Source organism: Adiantum capillus-veneris, chromosome 6, assembly GCF_014529385.1.
Source record: "Adiantum capillus-veneris isolate H3 chromosome 6, ASM1452938v2, whole genome shotgun sequence".
Classification (NCBI taxonomy): domain Eukaryota; kingdom Viridiplantae; phylum Streptophyta; class Polypodiopsida; order Polypodiales; family Pteridaceae; genus Adiantum; species Adiantum capillus-veneris.
The window spans coordinates 85,770,086-85,785,566 of record NC_140936.1 but is presented as its reverse complement, the minus strand read 5'-3'; the positions used below and the strand labels follow the sequence as shown (position 1 = coordinate 85,785,566).

General features: G+C 38.8%; 1 pseudogene; it reads right to left on the bottom strand.

Annotated features, from left to right (window-relative positions):
• Positions 1–680: 680 nt before the first annotated feature.
• LOC147455827 (uncharacterized) lies at positions 681–2,873 on the bottom strand (annotated as a pseudogene).
• Between the last annotated feature and the right edge of the window lie 12,608 nt (positions 2,874–15,481).

The following is a 15,481-nucleotide window of genomic DNA, read 5'->3' as shown; positions in this document are numbered from 1 at the left end:
GGCATGGAAAAAGCTTTTAAGAGGGGCAGCATGACTATTGGAAAAGTTTTTCCAGGGGATCAAGGTATAGCACAACCTATCAAAATGCATGCATCCGTAATACAAACCCTACCAAGATGGGACCCTCTTGAAAGTATAGGCGACAGAAGAGAGATGGGTATTGTTAAAAGAGACAAGTCCAGACAGAAGAGCCCAATATTCCCAGTAGTGCACTGTTGTTAGTGGGAGTCGTTTAGTGGGCTGCTGGCCGAGGACTGTTGGTTGTCCTGGTACTTCTGTACATGAGATGAGCGAAGAGCTCTATTAATGAAGTTGGGGGACGTATGCAAGCTGGGAGCCTGGGAGGGCAATTTTTATTTTTTTTTAACGAACCAAAAAAAAGGAGCAATAGCGATATCGCTATTGCTGCCCTTTTTTTTTGGCTTTTTTAAAGACAAAAATAAATGGAGCAATAGCGATATCGCTATTGCTCCTCTACTCTACGTTTTTTTCCTTCTGAGTAAGCTCGTCTACGCATGCCTTGATCCCAAGTAATCTCTCTCTCTCTCTCTCTCTCTCTCTCTCTCTCTCTCTCTCTCTCGCGAACTGGCAAGCGGTCAAGGAAGCACACAAAAAGAAAACGTAAGTCTGTCTCCGAGCAGCACCACCCCTCGCGAGGCTAATACATGCACCCGCCTCCATCAATAGCATGTCTGCATCAATATCGTCTGCATCGTCCCTTTTTTTTTCCCTTTCTTGCCCAGCCCATCAATCAACGTGCTGTATGTCACTGCGCTAGGTTCAACTTGATTGTTCGTTATAGGTATTGAAGGCAATCGGGTGATGCCAGCGCAATGCAATAGGCAAGCTTGACAACATAGACACACTCATGTTAGCATGACTTTGTTTCAAAGAGCATTCTGGTGGCATTGCAGCACTATTTGCCAAGTCCCTTCCATACTCTGCTGCTTGTATAATTGCATCAGTAGGGTTTGACTGACCTTGAAGATCAAGGAATTTACATCTTGTTTGTGAGCATTTCACACAACATTCTTGTCTTTCAGAGTTGGTATAGTGGATTCACTGCAAACAGAGATGGGAAGTTGATCCCTTTGAAACCAAAACCTGCATTTGTGCCCTTGCATTCAAGTTGCGTGGTATTGAGAAGCAATGCTCCAAGGCTGGAGTCCATGCATTCTGGAGTGACTCAGGCTCAGTCATGCCGGCATCTTCCTCGACTTCACATTTCAAATGGTTTATGATGCATTCAAGCTTCTTTAGGATTTTGTGGCCTGCAAAATGAGACAAAACCCACAAATGTTGCGATTTTGCAATCAAGACAGTGTCTAAGCTTGTAGTATGCACTTACCAAGCTTTTCTAGCATGGAACTGTCATCTGGGATGAATATGAAAATCCTACTCTCCTTCACAATAATGTGAGGTTTTGGGCCAAAAAGATTTGGAAAACTGTCTTCTGAGGCATTGCCAATAGGTATTGTTGGTGCACGTCCATCGTTGAAACTTCTCTTTCTAGCAGCTGTCTCCCTGGAATCTAGACAAGAAGGCAAGGGCATAAAATTGGTCTCAATACACCAAAACTCGATCGCCGTGCTGGTTTGAGAGAGCATAGGATATCTTGTGGCCAATGTATAAGGAGGCGCGAGGTCAAAGGCAGAGCCATTAGGCAGCTCAAGTGAGGACACAAAAATTTAAGTCATGGCCATTGATGTGTTACACAACATGCCAGGTACAGTTTCCAGAAGGTGTCATTAAGGGGAGACAAGGAAAAGTTGCAACCACCTTGCAAGCTTGGTCCAGTCAAAATCTCACTAGGATGAAAAGTTTCCAAGACCTTTCTTGTCCCCTAACCACACCACAAAAGAGCCTCAGTGATTGTTGCTCGAAAGCTTGTGCTAAGCAATGACATTTCTTCAAGGAACAAAAATGTAAATAAGGCACCTTCATGAACAAGTGATCTGCCTCTATTGCTCCAAGATTCCGGTAAAATGGGTAGAGAAGCTGTTCACAATCCTTTTCTTGAGTCTTTCAATTGCACTAGTTGGTACACCATTTCATACTGCATACACTCTGACATCAATCTAAAAGAAAACTATCTTTTACGACATGCCTGAAACATGGGTGAATACTCGTTGTCATGCTCAGATTTCAAGCGACTTGAGGCTGAGTTTCCCGAGTAGAAAATGCCAAGCACTTCCATAGCACTGGTGAGCACGTGAACAGCCAATCCGTATTCAAAGAGCAGATAAGACTTGAATGAGGCAAAACTAGAGTGCAAGCAGTTTAGTTTGCTGTGACCTCATTAAGTCTTGTACTGACACAAGGTTGAAGACTAAGCATCTCTTTCAATGCAAAGTCTTGGTTGCACAATCGTGTCAGCACAAGTGATTGTTGAATACTTACATCATTTTTTGCATTATAAAGGCCCTTCAACGGCGCAATATTGCTCTGCAACCGCACTATCAAAGGAAGTTCTCCAGGTGCAATCACCTGTTTGTCATGCCAGCACCATTTTGGAGCTCAGCTTATGGTCTTGCCAAGAAGATTTATATGGAAAATTGAAGGTTTATCATAGGCAGTGACCTTGAACAAAACAGTCACCTTGCAGCTGTACTGAACAACTACATAGCCATACTTCTGAGGCTCTAGATCCCATGTGCTCTTTCAAACGAGCCTCACTCATGCGCACTCTTTCAGTGCTGTCTAAGTTTTGTTTCTTGCCATCTTCTAGCACCTGTACAAAGAAATCCCATACTAAAAGTCTCTTGTGTTACAAGGCATTTCATAGCACCCCTCATAGAGGAATACCCATAAAGGACCAAGACGACCTAATTGCTTACCTTCTTGTAAACCTCATCCACTGCTTTCGATACCATGTGTGAGAGCTCTTGAAGCTTCTGCCTTTTGTTTTCACCAGTTTTCTAGTGACAAGGCAAAAATCCTCGAGTTGAAGTGACCAGACCAATGTATAATGGAAATCCTTAAAATCGCCAATTCTAGAGTGATGAGTATGACCCATTTACAAGATTAACGCAACTCTCTATCAGTTGTCATCATGTATTGCTAACCGCCACTCTTTACATGACAAAAGAAATTGGTGATGTCCAACCTGTCACGAATAGAGTGTTTCACCTGCCAAAGAGATTGAAGTTCCACATGGCGATCTGCATAGAGGCAGGAGATCTTTTCCAGCAAGTGTGTTTGTAGCTGCAAAAACGAGGAGTTTTGTGGTGCAGAAGATCCACATTGCCCAAGAATTACTGCATTCCTGCTTATTTCTTGCAAAAAAGAAAGAGAGAGAGAGAGAGAGAGAGAGAGAGAGAGAGAGAGAGAAGAGAGAGGGAGGAATGAGGTAGAGGAGAGAGAGAGAGAGGGGGGGGGGGTGTTGGGGTTAGAAAACCATATTGGAATGTGGGCGGCGGTATGGGGATTAGTGTGGTAAAGGACAAGAGAGAAGGTCTGAGGAGGATCGGGGGGGGGGGGGGGGGGGGGGGGGGGGGGGGGGGGGGGGGGGGGGGGGGGAGAGAGAGAGAGAGAGAGAGAGAGAGAGGGGAGAGAGAGAGAGAGAGGAATGAGGAGGAGAGGGAGAGGGAGGGAGAGAGAGATAGAGAGGGGGGAGGGAGAGAGAGAGAGAGAGAGAGAGAGAGAGAGAGAGAGAGAGAGAGAGAGAGAGAGAGAGAGAGAGAGAGAGAGAGGGAGAGGGAGGAATGAGGTAGAAGAGAGGGATGAGTAAGGAGGAGGAGGATGGCGGCTAGAGGAGGAGATGGAGGAAGAAGGTGGAGGGGAGGGAGGATGTTGGAGGAGGAGGCTGAGGAGGAGAAGTAAGTGGAGGGGAGGAGGCACATGGGCGGCAAGAGGAGGAAGGAGAGCTAGGGAGGGCGGCCAAAAAAACAAAGCTCGCTCCAAAGCTCGCTACATTGAGCTCACTCGAAGACCTAACTCATTAATAAGCATTACATTGATTAAAGGTTTTTTCTGACAGTTAGTCCATCCATCCAATGCTATGGTGCATCCATATGCTGGAACAAACTCTAGCACTGTGCGTTTGAGAATGGCTTCAGTATTGTCTTTGACTTTATCAAGATATTCAATTCGCATCTTGTTATAGTCAGGAAGCACAAATCCTTTTTTGGCTGAACTCATCAAAGCATCTTGAAATATTGGATTGTGCATAGCATTGAACGATATGCCACATGCAACTCAAGCAACCATTGTTTATCTAATGCTTCAGACAACGTCTATCCATTGAATGACGCTCTGCCGGATTTGCTTGTGCTAGGAACTCCTCTTGATGTAGAAGCATGTCCATGAAGAGGATTCAATTGAGAACTCTGATCGTTTACTTGAGTGGTAAACACCTATTCTGTTGCCTCATTGCATACAGATGCTTCAATATTCACATGAATATCTTTAGACACATCACCTTTATGTTTAGCTGCAAGAATCAACTTTACTTTGCGAGAATACATGGGAAATTTTTCATGAATATTTCTTGGTGGTGCCCCGCACTTTTCAACATTGACAGGGACTTTAAATAAATGCTCTTTAATTCTGGTTGCATTACCACTGAATTGGTGGCCACAAGATTTACATTTAAGTCGAGATGTATTTCTCCCAGCACTTAACTCATGCACATAACTCCACTCTTGTCCTTTCACCATGATGCACAAAAGTAATCTGCTAGTGAAAACAAATTCAATGATCATTTTCATAATCAAAATCAATTTAAACATTAAATTAATTTAACTGACAATGATTGAACGAAATTAGAATAATTAAAAACAATGATTGAACAAAAATAAAATAATAAAAAACAATACCATTGGATTACATATAAATTGCATTGATTTATCTAAAGTGCAAGCTTGTAGCTTTAACACATTACGATAATCAATAATTACAATTAAATCAAGTATTAAAATGATTATCAGTATGAATTGTTATAGCTACAAGAGCTATAAGTGATATTTTTAAATGTCAAAACGATAATCACTTAAAATACTTGATAATTATCGTATCTATGTAAAGTGCGAACAAAAAGTTCTTACACGTTACCATAGATTTTTAAGCGATTATCTATCTACAATGTGAGCATGTGTATGCTCTCACACAGTACGATAGATTTTACAGTCCAAATAAAGATAAGAGAATATCAATATTTTTGGACATGTTTTTCCTAAATTTTTACTCTAGTGAGAGCATAGCAGTGTGAATAGCTCTACACAAGACGTAAATATAATTTTGTTTCATTATATTCATTTTGAAGTGAGAGAAAATCTCTACACATCAAAATCCAACTTTAAATTACATAAAATTAATTTTTATGTAATTATATTTTTAAACTAATTATCTCATGTGAGAGTACACTTTACACACAACGATAATATCCTAATTTTTTTAATTAGTCACTTTCAAGTGTCAATTAATTGAAGACATTGACAAGTGATTCTTATAATTACATTTTGTATCAGGTGAGAGATTAAACTCTTCACAAAATACAAACTTTCAACTATTTACTAATTTATTCAAAGCAAATTTATAAATTTGAAACACATAACTTAAAATGCATTGAATTTTAATTTTTATCTAATTCAAATTGTTTTATTTTTTACATATTATTCTTATTTGTTTGGTGAGAATACTCACATGGAAAACACTAACTTTGTGAATGATGGTGTGAAAATTGGTTGTCGCGTGTTGCTTTATATACTAATATATTCGATCGTTCTTTTTTTCAGCCGATAATTTTTTCGATCATTATTATTCTAGATCGAAAATAATTTCGTTCGAAAAGTTTTTCGATCGAAAAACTAAGAAGTTATACGTTTGGCCGTGTATGCTGATGTGGCACCGTATAATACGGCCGTATAATTTAAATAAACGAATATTACGCCCATTATTCACATATTATCCGTCTCCCGAATAACGAATAATGCAACTTAGCTTGGCCTCCACTCCCACCTTCCAGATGTACCACATCCCCCAATCCACTACAAGGAAGTATAGAGATAGAGATAGAGTTATATACATACACGTGTGTGTGTGTGTGTGTGTGTGTGTGTGTGTGTGATTGCATGTGTGCTTTCAAAAGCAGATCACTCTTGGCATACATGTTGACCAACGCGCTACAAAGTGGAACATAATAAATGTGTCAAAAACCCTTGGCAATGCGCAATCAAAGAGATCGACCATGCAAGTGTATCGATCTCAATTAAGTGCAATGGCATAGTTTATACCAAAAGTTATCCAAATACATTTGACTCTCATTCACCAAACCTGAGTGAATTCCCAATAGATCGTATTACGCATAGATACCGCATGCTCTACAAAGAAAGACGTTGTAGGTTTGTCAGCGAGCTTTTCACATCTATCTTAGAGATTAAGGATGGCATCTAAAATCAATCTAGCCCAAAAATATTCTATGTATCTAAAATTAATATGACTCTTTTACTTCATATTTGTGTAGCTATTCACAGCTATATGTACGTCAAAAATATCGACTATGAAAATGATACACATATCGACGCTAATAGCGATGCAAAATATCTTTTGAAGCATGCCACGAGCTCATTTTGAGCTATTCGTGTCAAGAAAGGCCTTCGTTGCCTTCAAGCGATGCTGGTGCAGGTAAGCCTCATCTCTCTCTCTCTCTCTCTCTCTCTCTCTCTCTCTCTCTCTCTCTCTCTCTCTGATGTATTGTGTATACAACTTGCATAAAAAAACACACTCACACTTAACATACACACGACATATCTACACATACATTGTGTAGATCTACATACACATGTATAAACAAAAGCACATATACACATAAATTCAAAGAAAATCAAAAGATAAATGTTGTTAAATTAGGACTAAATTAGTGAGATTAATTTAGATTTTAAATATTCTATAAATGTATTTTTGAATGCTCTTAATTGTTTTGTGTTATCTATTGTCACATTAAAGTTTTAAGCTATTTTTGTTTTTCAAATTCAATTTAAAGTCTATTTAAGTATAAATTTAAGATTTAATATTTAATGTAGATTTAAACTTTCTCTTTTATTTATAATTTATATTTACATTTTAGTTTTAAGTTTAGAATTTATATTTTACGTTTAAATTTAATTTTTATATTTCATTTTTGTGTTTAAATTCTTAGATTTTAACTATGTATGTGTGTGTGTGTGTGTGTGTATGTATACACACACACACACACACATATATATAAACATTTACGTTATCCTATACATAGGCAGTTTAGAATAAACTTTAAATTAAGGTTTGTGTATATGAGTTCAATTTTGTTTTTGTCTTTAGGGTACGTTTACATTTAAACTTTAGGGCTTGCATTTAAATTTAAGTTTTTGATTTGCACAACTTATGCAGTTTAAGTTTAGGTTTAAGTATTTTAGTTTCGGTATTTAGAATGTAAGTTTAGTTTTATGTTTAGGTTGTAAGTTTGTGTTTTTCACTAAAGGTTATGTGTACAATTTCGCTTTGGGTTTTCGGCTTAGGTTTGAATTTAGGTTGTAAGTTCAGTTTTAGGTTTACGATTTAAACTACAATTTTGGTTTAGATTATAGGTTTACGTTTACGGTTATCTTTGTAGATTTTGTAAGTTTAGATTTAGGATTATAGTTGTAATTCTATAATTAGGTTGTAGGTTTAGCTCAAAGTTTATGATTTAAGTTTATATTATATACTTTAAGCAATGTTTCTTTTTGCAAAAGAAAAAAGACCATCATATTGGGTCTATTCTACACTACATTAATTAATTAAACCCCAAGATTCGGGTCCAGAATTGGTTCAAGATAAAGTTTCTCGATCTAATCGTTCCCACGCAGTGCCTCCCTTCCCCTCCTCCTCCCCCAAAAAGACGGACAATTGTCACTCCCCTCTCGCTATGCCGCCTCGCGTCTGTGTTTCTTCCTTGAATAGCATGCAACCATTCGTAGTGGCAGGCCCTCTGCATGCATTCCCTCTGCTCTCCACCAACACAGAGAGAGAATGTCGACAGATATTGGATGTCTTCTCTATGCAGTCACATTCCCATTTGTTGACTTGCCTTGCCCATTGCTTCAAAAGTGCGTGACTCCGGAGTACAACAAGGGAGGAGTAGAGACACAGACAAAGAGAGAGAGAGAGAGAGAGAGAGAGAGAGAGAGAGAGAGAGAGAGAGAGTTCAGCTGTGCTCGCAAACGTAGGAACTGCTCAAGGGGAAAGAGAGTTCCTTCATCTGTGCTCGTGAATGTAGGCACTAACCAAGGCATCTCCACTTAGACCTCTTCTGTTAACCTGCTAGACCCCGCTTGCTCCAGAACCCCCCAACATCCTCCGCCTTGTCCATTGCAGCTCACAATCGCAGAGCAGTTATCAACGAGTTGCGATCGTCCTCTGTGTGTGTGTGTGTGTGTGTGTGTGTGTGTGCAGTACCTCAAAGCCACACACATTGATTTCCATCTCTCTCTCTGGACCACGTGCAGGCATGGGATGAGTGCTCTCTCTCTCTCTCTCTCTCTCTCTCTCTCTCTCTCTCTCTCTCTCTCTCTCTCTGACCACGTGCGCCCAAAAACAATCAGGGTCGATGCTCTTATGTTGCCGTCTGTCAGGGTGCAGAACTAGAAAAATATGCCTCAAATTTCAAAAAATTTGATAACGCCTTTAATATTTTGTCTTAAATTTCCAAAACGCCTTCAAATTTTTTAGAAGGCCCAAGGCATCACCCAAGATACCCCTTAAAACAAATGAAACAAGTGAAAGGGTTACGACGGCTTTCAGAAACAATAAGAAAGTGAGGAGAAAACTCGATCAGCAGTCGCTTAATAAAGGTGGCTTTCTCAAACGTTAATACTAATTGGAATCAAGCTATAAAATGCAAAAAATGTAAAGCCATGTGAAGTTGTGAAATGAAAGGTGAAATAAAAAGAACTAATTAATATATGTGTGTGTGTAGAATTTATTAGAATTATGTAAGGTGAAGCTTCACTTTAGCATTCTAAAACAATAGAATGCAAAAAAAACATGTGTGTGTGTGTGTAAAATTTACTAAAATTACTTAAGGTGAAACTTCACTTTAGCATTCTAAAACAATAAAATGCAAGAAAAGTAAAGACATGTCATGATGTGAAATGAAAGGTAAGTTTCCATCATGCACACTGAAAACAATGGAAGTCCCTCTAACCCAACACAACACTAAGGGTTTCTTTTAGAAAACCAAAAAAGATCGTAAGGACATATTGATTTGGTTTACGTTGTAGGTTGTAGGTTTTTCGTTTATCATTTAGATTATAGCTTTAGGTTCACGATTTAGATTTAAATTCTAGGTCTTCATTTTCAATATAGATTAGGTTTATGGGTTATCTTTAGGTTTTTATTTGGGTTTATAGTTTATGTGCATTAATTCTTTTCTGTAGGTAAGCTACTCAAGAGCACATACTGTCAGCTAACAATGTGATGCCATTTTGAAAGACGAAGGTCCTACAAAATTCAAGTTTGGAATATTATAATTCCATTCATATTATCCCTAATGATTGCATTCTGTTTAAAGGGGGAATATATAGGCATGGAGAAACACCCAAGTGTAAATCCATCAAAGGCTTTCCTAATCCTATTCTTGTTAAGTAATGCTTCAACAATTACCATATACACTTCCATCTTACATATACATAGACACTAACTCTACCATTACATGTAAACTTCAAAATCCAAAAGAAGGTCTAACAAAAACAATCTAGTTAACCAAGGATAAAAATCCAACAACCATGAGACCACATTATTAATTAAACGAACCTTTGCAAATTGTTTAGAAAAGTAATCACATTATTGAATTGTGCTAAAGAATGCTTTGACTTTAGCCAAACAACTTTTAGCTATTTCATAAGAATTTGATTAAAGTTAGATAATGCTAAGCATGGAATTTTCTCCGCATCGCACAATGCCGCTTACCCTAATTGGAGAAAAGCCTTAACATGGTATTGACTAGAAAAAGTCTTAGCAATTCCCTTGGTGGTTATAGCCTACAAACTTACTCTAGTATGCCAAAAACCACACATAGTTGTTCTTCTCTTGTTTATCTCTATACTTGTAGTGGCTTACTCTAGTATGCCAAAAACCACACATAGTTGTTCTTTTCTTGTTTATCTCTATACTTGTAGTGGCTTGTGTCACATGGCAAGAGGAGGAGTTGAAGTTAAATGTATTTAAACCCCCCACATAGGTGTTCTTCTCTTCTTTATCTCTATACATGTAGTAGCTTGTGACACATGGCAAGCAAGGAGGGAGTGTAGGTAAGAGTGGCGCCAAGGCAATGCAATCATAGGGAGGAGGGGGTAGTTAATACCTCTCCGGCTCCCTTCCCACTCTTTCTTTATATTATCCTCTCTCTCTCTTTATATATATATATATATATATATATATTTATTATCTATTTATTTTGCTTTGTTGTCACCCATCATTTCCAACTCTATTGGCCCCATCTCCCCCTTAGGTCTTGGCTACCCTCTGTACCCACGGGAAGCTATCGACCCTCACTCTCTGTTTGTCATTTTCTCTAACCCGTGCTCTCGGTTCATCATTGGCTCTCACCTACACTCATGGTTTGTGACATGCGCTTGCCCGTGGTGTTGTTGCTATTGATCAACCAATTGGTGTTTTTGTTCCTCGCTCACGGCATGGTCCACCTCATTGGAAATGATTGGGGGTTGCCGATGATGGACATGTGCCGTGAAGATAAAGCACTCTACAATGAAAGCCATGACTTCATTGAGGTTAACCAATATGAAGTCCTCTTTCCACATTCCAAATATGAAAAATGATATTATACTTGATCAAAAATGGCAAGAAATATTCAAATCAACGAGGGTGATCCCAACATGAACGATGATTGAAAAATTGAAAAAGTAAGATGTAAAAAATTGTATATTTCTATGGTTCTGTGAGTGATTACTATTTATAAGGTTTTTGTTTTTCCAAAAAATTAGGGTCACATAGATCTCAAGTTCAAGGGCCAATACATACCAATTATACTTTTATAACCGTATGCGTTTACCACACATAACAAACTCAGAATAATGCCAAGTATGACATTTGTTTTAACATAATTTTATGGTGCTATGTGTGCTTGCCATTAAATGTTTTTTGTCTTTTTCAAAATAAAGTTAGGGTCATAAATGTTTCAAGTTTTAGGTTTAGAATGCAACAAGTTAGGGTCATAAATGTTTCAAGCTAGGATCATACCTCCTTAACTGCATGCATTAACTATATGCAACAAACTCAAGGCGTTGCGAAGAATGGTTTCCCTTTTGCAAAAACCCATGTCAAAATCTCTCTCTCTCTCTCTCTCTCTCTCAAAGTATGGTTTTTTTTTTTTTGTTTCAGATCAAAATCTTAAGTAAGTGGAAGCTTACACACATAATAGGCCCATCATCAGTAGCCCTTGGTTTTTGCCAAGGAGGTGGTCCATGCAGCAGCATCGAGTGGTCGATCGGTAAGTAGTAGCATCACAAGGGAGCATAAGTGATGGAGTGTAGGTGAGAGAGCAAGTCATGAGCTAAGAGCGGTACTCGTGATCGTATGGTTGTTGCATGATCAAGTGTGCCCACTTTTAGCAATTGCCCCCAAGACTGCTTGAAAACAATAATTTTTTTGTTACTCTTACATCCTTTTGCACTCACTTTTAAGAGGCAAGGTTTGGTGGTCACACAAAACACATGGTTACAATCACACTGGAAAGTCCCAATCATCAATTTTTTACACCAAAATGGAAAATTTGTTGTGCAAGGACTATTCTAGCTTAGCCTTTGTGCCCTGTCACAAAGTTGTGACCTTGGTGAACATTCACCTATAACTTTATTTAAGCTCATTCATTTGACTTGCCATTTTGCCCATCAATTGAGTACATGTCAAGAAATTTAGTTTGATTTCTTTATATTTTTTTGAACCTCTATGTAGTTTTTCTTTTATAAATTCACTATTTATAAAAACCTAATTTTTTTACACGAGATATCTTAAGATGTAGAACCTTTTTTTGCAAAATCTTGATAGATTATAACCCAAGGAATGTGACCATGCTAAAAAAATAATCAAATTTTAATGGTTCATTTTTGTTAGATCTAACTCAAAAAAAATCATAGAAGACCTTGCTATAGTTTTCTTATAAATTCTAGTAATATTATACATTGCTGCTTATTTTCGTTTTTATATATGTTATGACCCTTATTGCAAGCTTCTCATAAAAAAACATTGAGTCACATTTGTCCTATTTTAATTTTTTTCACTTGTTCAATTCACTTGAGGTGTGTCTCCTTAGGTTTGGAATGTGCAAAGCCTAAAAACTTTGACACTTGTTTATGATCCATGGTTTTGTTGTACTCTTCCATAGTTAGTCTAGCTCATGCAAGGAGGTCGCCACATCACCAAAAGGTCATGTCATCACGCCACCTCACCTTTCACATCACCATAGTCAATTGTTTGACTTTCACATTCTGCATGCCACGTCACCATATTTGCCGAGTCATCCACCACCCTCAAGTGCCACCATGCATGCCACTTCACCATAAATGCCATGTTATCCACCACCTCACATGTCACCTTGTAGATGGTATTTGTATGGCATGCCACATCACTCGCCATGTCATAAGATACCTTGCATGCCACATCACTATCTCTCCAACTCATCATCTACCTTTTTTGCCACTTAATCATTCCATGTCACTAATATAACAAATCATCATTCCACATGGCAAATGAGAGGATCCCCCTCGCGACCTCATCTTTTTATGTATGCAATCCACATCACCAACCATTCATACTAGCTTAGCACATGGATGACCATCTCATCTATGCATGGCCACCTCAACTGCCATGTTATCTCTTTTAGATCAAAAAATACCCAAAAAATAGATAGTTCAAGGAAAATTTCTTCCAACACTCAATGTAAATCAAATACATATTTCTAATATATTTTTTAATTCTATAACTATACATTAATATTAGAATGCTATAAATTTAACTAATTGAATAACAAAAAAGTATCAACATAACAAATCAATTAAATAGAACAAATTAAAAGATTCTATTGAAAAAATAATAAGAAAAATAAAAAGTAACTATAAATTAAAATGCTATAAAATTAAATCAATTGAATAACAAAAAAATATCGATGTAAAAAATTAGTGAAATATAAATTTTTTGAATGCTTTTATTGAAAAAGTAATAAGATAAATAATGTAAAAAATTAGTGAAATATAAAAATTTTGAATGCTCTGTTGAAAAAATAATAAGACAAATAATAATTTATTTATATTTCCTCAAAAAAGATTGGTGTAATCTTATCATGATTTATCTTAACTAGATTACATTAGAGAGGAAATGTACATAAACCCTTTCTTTTGAAGCTCACTTCATTTGTGTGTGTGTGTGTGTGCGCGCGCGCGCGCACGCGCATGTGAGTTTTTTAGCTCTCAATGCCTTGTTGATTAAATCACTAGCTATTCTAACATTCGTTTTTCTACTTAAGCATGGATTCATCGAAAATACCATACGCAACACAAGAATCCCATCCATAAAGTTTGAAACGTGAAAAAAGATGATCTTACGAAAGAAAATATGTAAAAATTTTAAGAGAGCAAGCCACGCTCAAGAGCAAGGCTACGTATGGATGTGGCAAAGGAGTCCATTCCTCAAGTCCATTGCTCTTCCTATGATTGAGGCTTTAGAGGTTGTTCCCATGCAGTCGTCACTTTTTGAGTGTGGCACTTCTTCTCTCCTTCTTTCACCCACCCATCCTCCTTCAACCCCTCGCTCAGTCCACGTACCATTGAGCTCACCATTCGCAATGCCACTAGAAAAACCAAAACCAATTGGTGAGGTACCAAACCCACATTGGGTGTTTTTTGCCAAATTCATATGATATTGTCAATTGTGAAAAGCATTTCAACACTCTATTAATGCAGTGTAATTGCTTCATTTCATCAACTAGACCTTCAAATCCGAGTGGAGCACCCACTAGAGTTGGCATGGAGGAAAATGTTGACCCTTCTTTAGCTTCTGAGCCTTCTCCTTTGTCGATGGTTTGCACAATTCACGTTTTGTGGGTCAGATATTATGTAGGCATCATTGAAGAGACGTTGCGGAGGGGGTGCAAAGGTGTTGGGCGAGCCCAAAAACTTTGAGAAGTGTTTTCTTGTGCATTTGGGCCTCTTTGGATGTAAATAAATAATGCTTGTACAAAGTGTACAAAGATAGTGTGTGCCAACTGTCTCTACGCATGCGGGCCAATTGTGCAGGGCACATATTATTTCTGTATTTTGTGCATAGAAGTGTTGGGACTTTAAAGAGTGAGTAAGTACCTTAAAAATATGAAGAAAATCAAAGTTTTTATAAGCTCAACATCATGAGTGATATGGGAGTTTCAGCCGAGAATAGAAAGCTCCTTGTGTTGCAACCTGCGGTGAAGGGTCGGGATTTTGCTATGGAGATGCCCCTCTTTCTTTGCGAGAGCTTGATGTGGTGAGTTGAGACCTCTTCAATGAGCTGATGGAAATGGGTTCTTAGCTCTGCATATTGACTTCTCTTCATCTTGGTTTGAGATATGGTAGCTATGTTGTGTGCAACTCCCTCTATTGTAGCTAGTTGAGGACAGCCGATGCGCGACAATTCCTTGCTTGTACCTATGAGAAAGGGCAAGGTTTACCCAAAATTTTCTGTCACTTTTTTTTGATGTTTTTTCTAAAATTTCTAGGTTTTGAAACTAGTCTTGATTTAGATGAGTTTTGATCAAGCCGTGTGCATATGTGGACCTTCGTCCACTTGGTGGTGGTGACTTCATCTTTCGTGAATGTAATGAATATACTAGGTGAACCCCATCGATCAGGGGACGGTTATGGAGTGAGCTTTGAAGCGAGATTTTTTTTTTTTCATCCCACCACCACTACCTCCCATTGTCGCCCCTTAGCACCCATTGCCACCACCAACTTAGCCCACCACCACTGGTGGTTAGTGGTGCTGACTTACTACCACCATATGTGTCGTCCCTAATCCTACAATCATAGCCCATTGCGGCCCCTCCCTCCAGTGGATTACCCAAGAACCTCCTCCTCCTTGTGTGTGTGTGTGTGTGTGTGTGTGTGTCAGTCCCTACCCTCTCCCCCCCTCCCTCTCTCTCTTTCTCCCCTCACCCCTTCTCTCTCTATCAACCCCTCTCCTTCCCTGCCCCTCTCTCTCTCTCTCTCTCTCTCTCTCTCTCTCTCTCTCTCTCGGCCCCATCCTTCTCTCTCTCCCTCCTCCCCCTCTCTCCCTCTCATGATCCCTCTAACCCACCTCCCCCCCCCCCCCCCCCCCTCCCCCCCCCCCGCCCCCCCCCTCCTCTCTCTCTCTCTCTCTCTCTCTCTCTCTCTTTCTCTCTCATCCTCTCATCCGTCCCTCCCCTCTCGATTCTCTCTCTCCACCCCTCATCTTTATCTCTCCATACCCTCCCCTTCTCTCTCTCTCTCTCTCTCTCTCT